Raw genomic sequence first — 11,060 nt, 5'->3', positions numbered from 1 at the left:
GAGTGCATCTATCCCAATAAACATATATAAATTAATAATATATAAAATACAATGAACTGACTCCATTCCATCACACACACACACACACACACACACACACACACATACACACACACACACACACAGCACGATTTATAATAGCATTTTTTTCTATTTATTAGCTGACCCTGTCTTGGATCAGCGATACAGATAGCCGTACCATAGGTGCAACCACAGCGGAGGGGTATCTGTTGAGAGGCCAGACAAACGTGTGGTTCCTGAAGAGGGGCATCAATCTTTTCAGTAGTTCCAGGGGCGACAGTCTGGATGATTAACTAATCTGGCCTTGTAACACTAACCAAAACGGCCTTGCTGTGCTGGTACTGCAAATGGCTGAAAGCAAGGGGAAACTACGGCTGTAATTTTTCCCCGAGGGCATGCAGCTTTGCTGTATGGTTAAATGATGATGGCGTCCTCTTTGGTAAAATACTTTGGAGGTAAAATAGTCCCCCATTTTCCGGGCGGGGACTACTCGAGAGGATGTCGTTATCGGGAGAAAGAAAACTGGCATTCTATGGATCGGAGTGTGGAATGTCAGATCCCTTAATCAGGCAGGTGGATTAGAAACGTTAAAAAGGGAAATGGATAGGTTAAAGTTAAATATAGAGGGAATTAGTGAAGTTCGGTGGAAGGAGGAACAAGACTTTTGGTCAGGTGAATACAGGGTTATAAATACAAAATCAAATAGGGGTAATGCAGGAGTATGTTTAATAATGAATAAAAAAAAAGGATTTCGGGTAAGCTATTACAAACAGCATAGTGAGCGCATTATTGTGGCCAAGACATACATGAAGCCCCCGCCTACTACAGTAGTACAAGTTTATATGCCAACTAGCTCTGCAGATGACGAAGAAATTGAAGAAATGTATGATGAGATAAAAGAAATATTCAGATAGTGAAGGGAGACGAAAATTTAATATTCATGGGTGACTGGAATTCGAGAGTAGGAAAAGGAAGAGAAGGAAAAGGAAGAGAAGGAAACGTAGTAGGTGAATATGGATTGGGGGTAAGAAATGAAAGAGGAAGCCTCCTGGTAGAATTTTGCACAGAGCATAACTTAATCATAGCTGACACTTGGTCCAAGAATCATAAAAGAAGGTTGTATACATGGAAGAAGACTGGAGATACTGACAGGTTTCAGACAGATTATATAATGGTAAGACAGAGATTTAGGAACCAGGTTTTAAACTGTAAGACATTTCCACAATCTATTGGTTATGAAATGTACCTGCCAGTAAGTGGCAGCACAATGCTCCTAATATGAAAACCGTATGTTTTGGGGGTGTCCGGATACTTTTGATCACACAGTGTAATTTTGGGCCGGCCAGTGTGGCCACGCGGTTAAAGGCGCTACAGTCTGGAACAGCGTGACCGCTACAGTCGCAGGTTCGAATCCTGCCTCGGGCATGGATGTGTGTGATGTCCTTAGGTTAGTTAGGTTTAAGTAGTTCTAAGTTCTAGTGGACTGATGACCTTAGAAGTTAAGTCCCATAGTGCTCAGAGCCATTTGTAATTTTGGTTACAGTGTCTGAGACCCGTATATTATTTGTATAAATAAGAAACAGAAGGGGGCTTTACGCACATATTTCGACTTCCATGGCATTAGATACTAATCTGATTTTATGATTAGCATGACCTGATGTGAGCTCCATAACTGTAATCTACACTCCTGGAAATGGAAAAAAGAACACATTGACACCAGTGTGTCAGACCCACCATACTTGCTCCGGACACTGCGAGAGGGCTGTACAAGCAATGATCACACGGACGGCACAGCGGACACACCAGGAACCGCGGTGTTGGCCGTCGAATGGCGCTAGCTGCGCAGCATTTGTGCACCACCGCCGTCAGTGTCAGCCAGTTTGCCGTGGCATACGGAGCTCCATCGCAGTCTTTAACACTGGTATCATGCCGCGACAGCGTGGACGTGAATCGTATGTGCAGTTGACGGACTTTGAGCGAGGGCGTATAGTGGGCATGCGGGAGGCCGGGTGGACGTACCGCCGAATTGCTCAACACGTGGGGCGTGAGGTCTCCACAGTACATCGATGTTGTCGCCAGTGGTCGGCGGAAGGTGCACGTGCCCGTCGACCTGGGACCGGACCGCAGCGATGCACGGATGCACACCAAGACCGTAGGATCCTACGCAGTGCCATAGGGGACCGCACCGCCACTTCCCAGCAAATTAGGGACACTGTTGCTCCTGAGGTATCGGCGAGGACCATTCGCAACCGTCTCCATGAAGCTGGGCTACGGTCCCGCACACCGTTAGGCCGTCTTCCGCTCACGCCCCAACATCGTGCAGCCCGCCTCCAGTGGTGTCGCGACAGGCGTGAATGGAGGGACGAATGGAGACGTGTCGTCTTCAGCGATGAGAGTCGCTTCTGCCTTGGTGCCAATGATGGTCGTATGCGTGTTTGGCGCCGTGCAGGTGAGCGCCACAATCAGGACTGCATACGACCGAGGCACACAGCGCCAACACCCGGCATCATGGTGTGGGGAGCGATCTCCTACACTGGCCGTACACCACTGGTGATCGTCGAGGGGACACTGAATAGTGCACGGTACATCCAAACCGTCATCGAACCCATCGTTCTACCATTCCTAGACCGGCAAGGGAACTTGCTGTTCCAACAGGACAATGCACGTCCGCATGTATCCCGTGCCACCCAACGTGCTCTAGAAGGTGTAAGTCAACTACCCTGGCCAGCAAGATCTCCGGATCTGTCCCCCATTGAGCATGTTTGGGACTGGATGAAGCGTCGTCTCACGCGGTCTGCACGTCCAGCACGAACGCTGGTCCAACTGAGGCGCCAGGTGGAAATGGCATGGCAAGCCGTTCCACAGGACTACATCCAGCATCTCTACGATCGTCTCCATGGGAGAATAGCAGCCTGCATTGCTGCGAAAGGTGGATATACACTGTACCAGTGCCAAAATTGTGCGTGCTCTGTTGCCTGTGTCTATGTGCCTGTGGTTCTGTCAGTGTGATCATGTGATGTATCTGACCCCAGGAATGTGTCAATAAAGTTTCCCCTTCCTGGGACAATGAATTCACGGTGTTCTTATTTCAATTTCCAGGAGTGTATTTTGGAAATATCATTGGACCCACTTGTTTTCTACTCCTTTTATTGCATTGCATCCAACTTACCCTAAAGGATTTCATGATTAACAGTAGCGAAGGTTTTAGAAAGATTTAAGTTAACTAAGGTGGCACTATTGTTGTTATCCAAATTAGTATTTCGTTGGTGTAGTCAATTACCACCATTTCAGTACTTCTACTTTTTCGAGTGTCATGCTGATTATTATTCAATAGGTCATTGTTGTCTAAGTATTTAGCAAATTGTTGTTTCGTCAATCTCTCAATTAGTTTAGAGAATGCTGAGAACAATGAAATGGGTTGGTAACTTTCCAACTTATAGTTGTTAATATTAACAAAATCCAATTCTAGACCTCTGCACAAGTGCTCCATGATACACATAGAGTCAATAACGTCATCCTAAACAGCAACTTCAAGTTAAAGAGATTTAATTCTCAGACTTTGCATACTACAGTTTAAAATATGAAAACCACTAGGATAAAGACTGGTGGCAGCTGTATTCACATTTTTCTGATATTATTTTGAGGCAAAGTACCAAAAATCCTTGAGCATTAAGGATTTTCTGCACCTGCAGTTCCCTTTTCCTAGGACAATATACTTTAATCCCAGGAGTTATCTGTCCTTTGTCCTGGATCCTGTTTAGTTCTGCTGATGTCTGTTTCATGGAAAACAAGGTTCAAGGTGCTGTGGGGACATGTTTGAAAAATATCACACTGAAGTGAATGACAGATCTGTATTCTGAATTTATTTCTGTAATGGACAATCTAAGTTACTACATATACTTGGAAGTAGCATTGGGCTGTCCAGTTAAATACTTCTGTGACTCTTGGCAGCCCATTTTCTTGACGCCAGCCACACTATTTGTTGATATTACAGTCATAAACCTATGAGGTGGTTGGTGGCATATAGTCACTTCCACCATTATTGCCTCCATATTACTTCAAGGGAACTGGGGCCTGAGATATGGTCTGTGTGCTCTTGACTGGACTACAAGAAGCTTCTAACTCAGTTGAGTGAAGAAATTAATGTGTACAGTTTTAAAAGTGTAGTGATAGTATGTAAGTAAACGAATCTGTTGATGTGTCATTACTCAAAATTGTGAAATGTCTTTTCTGCTGCAGCATTTTGTGTCTTAACACCTATAAATAATTTGTTACAGTTACATGCAACGTATCTGTGACTAATGTAAGTGTTTCCTCTTCGCTCCTTATGTACACATGTGTCAGCCTACATGACAAATTTTCTGAACCAGATATTGGAGAAGCAAAGTGCTGACTGTTCTAGTTATTTATGTTGCAAACGTTAGATTAAGTTCCACAAATCAGGTATATGCGAGTGTATACTTTAGATGTATAAACTCGATATTTGTTTTCATATTGAATGTATTCCTATGGCAGTGCCATATTTATAGCAAACGTTGTCCGATCATGTATATTTAGGTCTAATAAATGAATGCCTTCACTTCTAATGAGATTTCCATTGGTGCAGCAGTAAACACGTATAGATAAATTATTAGACTCTATGAGCAGATGTATCGTCTGTTCGCTATTTTTCTATTTTTCGTATGTTAATGCCTTAACTCCTACACTGTGGATGCTTAATAGAAGGCAGTATTTGCTCACAATTTTACTTCACTTGCTGCAGTGCGAACTCGACGACTGGTGTATCATAAACAGAGTACACTTTGACGAATTTTCAGATTCATATATAATTATCATGCCTGTTTTTTAACTTCTGTGAGATTTATGATATTAAACATAGGGGATTGTAGGAAAGGATAACATACTAATTAGTATAATACGTTTCATAAAATGCAGAGGAAGTAGAGGAAAAAATTGTAGATGTCAAAGTTAGAATGGATTTGAGGATACATTGGGCGGCCTGTTGTTCCACCACAAGCATGAGCTAACACTTAAAAGTAAATACGCCAATCTTAAGTTTTCTTAAGTTATTGATTAAGCCTCATAAAAGAAAGAAAAACCTAATACCATACATAAATCAAACAGTGTGATCCAGCAACAAAACTATAAATATAATCAAAGGTGCTAGAATGGAGTACCACACACATAGCTTGAAATTTACTTCAGTTTAATACCTTTGAACCTAAATCTTTGTTTCAAAACATCCAGCACAGTTAGAACTAAAGTTAATCTGTTCAATATTTATCGAGTCAATATCTGGTATTTGAGGGCAAACGAACTGCACTTGACATTACATGTTACATCTGAATCACTGCCTGAACTACGACAGCTTGCAATTTGAGAAATATATGACTGACTTTTGTTCTTAGTTGTAGGCACACTAACAATAACAAATCAGAATTTGTCTATAATCCGATTTTAATGTTTGTATTTCTTAGTTCCACAGTGTCATGCACATCAACACCATTTAATAAAATGTGTATCTGTAATACTGGGACAACAATGACCATTTATCAAAGCAATCCTGAAAAAGGGAAATTATGCACATGAGACCAGACATCATAATCTACTGACACTTGTATACATGTAAACAAAAAACTAATCAGTGATGTGTTTTCAGAATTAATCGAGTAAGACACATTGTTGTAATTGAAAACACCGATAGCTTTCCAGGTAAACGATACTGGTCGATTTTCCACAGTCAGATTTTAACACATTTTTTCGTATACAACTGTAAGTCGCAACAGGGCCACCAGCTGTTGCACAAGAAAGTTGGCACTAGATGTAGCGCATATTGATAGAACTTCATCACCTTACAGTATATACTAAACACTCAGCTGAGAGCTATCAGACAGCTGTACAACTTTTGGTATACGAGCGGTCAAAGTGACCACTGCAATTTACAATAATTATTTGAGGATGGGTTTAGAAACACATAATTATCATTTGATGCTGATAATTCTTAGCACACTACGGAAAAAGCTTGTATAAGGAGAGAGTTTCTCGACTTGAGCGGTTGATAGTGATGTTAAGATCCCTGGCAACAGGAAGAAGCTACAGAGACCTAGAATTTGCTACTGCAATTTCGAAACAAGCATTAACTGCAGTCATACACAGCACAGTTGAGCCATTTGTGCTGTCCTGAACCATATTTTTATGAAGGCAAGTAATGTACCTGTGCTTGTAAGTTATGACAAGTTTAGGCCAATTCACACTGGGCGTCATAGCACTGTCACGTCATGGCACCAACACATAAAGGTGTGATTGCACTATGTGTCACAACATAGAACGTCATATCAATTCAACTCATGTGATCTCAATTTACATAGCTGTCCTCAGTTGTTTTTTCGTGGGAATTTCGATCTTTGAAAGACGATTTTCATATGTTTTTACGTGCAAAAAGTAGCTTGGTAGTACAGCTTGCGTATTAGAGAAGGAAGGCAGAAGCGTAAAACAACGCAAAAAGAATGTGGGTGCAAAAAATGTCATTATGTGGTACAGAAGGAGAATTTCACACACTATAGAAGGGGCTCAAAGAAGAGGAATCTGCATTTTATATTTTAGCAAGGTGAAGCACCAAATGTTTCTTTTTTTAAAGTCAAATAGCACCTCGAATTACTATAAAGAACATAGCGTTACGAGCTACCGTCAAATCCCGTGAAAAATTGGTTAATGAAAGGTTTCCAGGGCAGTGCAAATTTTTGTGCTGCAGTCATATCTCCCACAATACCTTTTCCTTCAAGATTTATAGGATTTTTACGTCTTGTATTTGGTTTTTAGTAGTTCAAGTGCCTTTTTTGCATTGTCTTTAGCTGCTGAAACCAGATAAATGTTGACTATTAATGCTTGAAAAACTGTTGTAGTTTATGCAGGTTAACGTAGCTAAATGATAGGTAACAGCTATTTAAGGGACAAAATAAACTTATGCATTATTTGCACAATACATATTAATACATTTGACTACCAAATTATATTATGTTGCCCCATCAACAAACACAGAACATGTATATTCCATGGAGTCTAATGCACTCTGCACATCATATCTTGTGCGCTACTGTGCATGCTGGAAAATGTTTGTTCACATATCCCCATCACTCCCCCTTGAACAAATATTTTTCAGATACTCTACACTATACATCCCAGGTTAAACCATAACGTTTCACCAGCTTCTGAAATTTGTTCTTACTGAGAGGATTAGTTAGGAGAGCAGATAACATTTCATTCATGCATATATAACTGAGGATTATATTCCCCTGTTCCATGTGATGTATTATAAAGTGATGCCTTATGCAATATGTTTGGATCTTACACTGGTGACATTATTTTTGCAAGTTTAATAGCTCCCATATTGTCACAAAATATTACAGTTGCCTTTAATGTAGGATGAGATTTTATTTTACTCATCAGTGTATGGAGCCAAAGAGCTTCTTGGATAGTGGAGGAGAAGGCCATATATTCAACTGCTACAGTACTCAAAGCAACAGTTCTTTGTCTCTTACAAGACCATGATATCAATCCTCCAATTAGTCTAAAACAACTTCCAGGATTGGAGTGTCTGCTTTCCAACTCATTTCCCCAGTCTGCATCACTGTATCCTTCCAAATTTACATTTCCAGTTTTAGAATATTTTAACTTATAATCAGCAGTTTCATTTAAATATCTGAATATTCTCCAGTGCTTTTCTCTCAGATCGCTGCAAAACTTGCTTACTGCATTTGTGGCAAATGCAATGTCTGTCCTGAAAGTCTGTGCTAAGTGCAGTAGACTTCCTACAGCTTCAAAATAGAGTACACTTTCCTTACATTTCTTGTCATCATCAGTTATTAACAGTTTTGTATTGATTTCCATAGGAGTAGAAATAGGTTTACAATTTTCCATATTGAACTTTTCTATGATCTTCCTTGTGTACAGAGATCGATCAATCCATAATTCTTCTCTGTTCGCACTTCTTAGAATCTTTATGCCTAAGTACTGATTAATTTTCCCTAAATCATGCATATTAAATTCTGACTGTAACTGTTCTTTTACAAAAGTCCATCTGCCTTTCAATATTGGTTGAAATAAAAAAAAAATCATCTACCCACATAGCCATGATTGCAATTTCTTCATTGCTCCTTTTATGATATATACTGGGATCTACCTTTGATTGTACCATGCCAAGTTTTATCAAACTTTTATGCAAGCATTTATTCCAGCAATGGTCACTTTGCTTGAATCCATGTACACCTTTCTTCAAACGCAAAGTTCCCCTTTTCCCCTGATGAGGTCGCTTAACTTCACCAGGTGGAATCACATATATTTCCTCTTCCAGTCTTCCATTCAGGTAGGATGTTGTCACATCCATTTGATGAATTAATAAGTCTTCCTTTACTGCCAGAGCTAAAAGGTATCTTAATGATGAATACTTCACCACTGGTGAGAAAGTTTCCTTGTAATCTGTTCCTTCTTTCTGGGAATATCATTTAACTACAAATCTGGCTTTGAATTTTGGTATTCCACTCTCAGGATTTTTAATACTAAACACCCATCTTGTTCTTAGTGGCTTTTTATTTTCAGGCATTTCAACCCATTCATATGTATCATTATACACAAAAGATTGCAGTTCCTTTTCAATTGCCTTTTTCCAATTTTGTGCATTTGAACTTGCTAAAGCTTTGTCAACTGTGATTGGTTCATTGTTGATTGTTTGGGCAGCATACATTTCATTATCTGGATATTCCTTTGCTTTTGCTATACGTGAAGACCGCCTTAAATTGACTTCCTCTGATGAATCTTCTTCCTCAATTTGATTCTTGGATAGCACATCAGATTCCTCCTTATTCTCGTCTTCCTCTGTTTCAGTCTCCATCTCCGTTTCAGCACTATCACACATTATGCTTGGTTGCATTATTGTAGCATTTTGACTACTTTCCTTTATTTTAGGTCAATAATCCTCCAAAAATACCACATCTCTACTACTTATTATCTACTTATTCACAGGATTATAAAATCTGTAGCCTTTTGAATCCTCACAGTAGCCAATAAAAATATATTTTTGAGGTTTTGCATCCAACTTTCCTCTTAATGGTTTTGGAATCTGAACCATGGCTTCAGATCCAAAGACATTTAAGTGCTTTAGATCCGGTTTCTTCCCAGTCCATACTTCATAAGGTGTTTTGTGCCTCACAGCTTTGGAAGGTGATCTGTTAATTAAATACACTGCTGTTGACACAGCCTCTGCCCAAAAACACTTTGGTAGCTTAGCATCACTTAACATACTCCTTGTCTTTTCTGCATTGGTCCTGTTGGCTCGTTCTGCAACTCCATTCTGAGAAGGACTGTAGCGAATGGTAGTCTGATGCCTAATACCCATTCCATTCAACTGTTCCTTAAACTGTCTGTTTACAAATTCTGATCCATTGTCTGACCTAATAATTTTAATTTTCTTCCCAGTCTGTCTTTCGACAATTTTGCAATAAACAACAAATACATCATTCACTTGATCCTTGATACTTACAAAATAAACATGTATGTATCTAGAAACATCATCTATGAATGTCAGGAAATAGAAGCTACCTCCTAAGGATTCATTCTCCACAGGTCCACAGAGATCTGAATGTATGAGTTGCAAGACTACAGTAGATCTGCTCTGACTAGATTTAAATGGCAATCTAGCCTGCTTCGATTGCAAACACACCTCAAATTGAACATTATTCATTCCATAATTTTCCATCCCAGTTGCCATATTCTTCTATTAAGTCATACTTTTCCTATTCAAATGTCCATGTCTCCTATGCCACAAGAAACCTTTTGCTGCATAAACAGAGTGATTTCCTGTTTCAGTAGTATTTTGAACTGTATTCACTGTGAGAAAGAAGTGGGAGAATACAAGGTCAACCTGTCAGGAGTCAAAGCAAGAATAGCACAATGGGGTGTAGGGCTTTACATCAGGAAACAAAATGGAACCCAGCGTAGTTGCAATAAGGTATGTAAACGAACGACTGATGTGAATAGATTTGACAGTGTCTAGTAAGAAAATTAGGATTGTGTCAGTATATTCGCATTGTGAAGGGACAGATCAATATAAGATGGATAGTTTTTATAAGGCACTCAGTGATGTAGTTGTTAGAGTAAAGGACAAGGACAGTGTTCTGCTCATGGGTGATTTTAACGCCAGGATTGGATATCGAACAGAAGGGTATGAAAAGGTTATGGGTAAATTTGGAGAGGATATGGAAGCCAACAGGAACGGGAAACAACTCTTGGATTTCTGTGCCAGTATGGGCTTAGTAATCACAAGCTCCTTTTTTAAACATAAGAACATTCACCGGTATACTTGGGAAGGCAGGGGAACCAGATCTGTCATTGACTATACAGGGTGTTACAAAAAGGTACGGCCAAACTTTCAGGAAACATTCCTCACACACAAATAAAGAAAAGATGTTACGTGGACATGTGTCCGGAAACGCTTAATTTCCATGTTAGAGCTCATTTTAGTTTCGTCAGTATGTTCTTCCACCTGCACGCAATGGAGCATGTTATCACGATTTCATACAGGATACTCTACCTGTGCTGCTAGAACGTGTGCCTTTACAAGTACGACACAACATGTGGTTCGTGCAAGATGGAGCTCCTGCACATTTCAGTCGAAGTGTTCGTACGCTTCTCAACAACAGATTTGGTGACCGACGGATTGGTAGAGGCGGACCAGTTCCCTGGTCTCCACGCTCTCCTGACCTCAACCCTCTTGACTTTCATTTATGGGGGCATTTGAAAGCTCTTGTCTATGCAACCCCGGTACCAAATTTAGAGACTCTTCGTGCTCGTATTGTGGACGCCTGTGATACAATACGCCATTCTCCAGGGCTGCATCAGTGCATCAGGGATTCCGTGCGACGGAGGGTGGATGCACGTATCCCCGCTCACGGAGGACATTTTGAACATTTCCTGTAACAAAATGTTTGAAGTCACGCTGGTACGTTCTGTTGCTGTGTGTTTCCATTCCATGATTAATGTGATTT

This window comes from Schistocerca cancellata, chromosome 11 (assembly GCF_023864275.1).
Source record: "Schistocerca cancellata isolate TAMUIC-IGC-003103 chromosome 11, iqSchCanc2.1, whole genome shotgun sequence".
Classification (NCBI taxonomy): domain Eukaryota; kingdom Metazoa; phylum Arthropoda; class Insecta; order Orthoptera; family Acrididae; genus Schistocerca; species Schistocerca cancellata.
Note: the sequence above shows the minus strand (reverse complement) of the source record.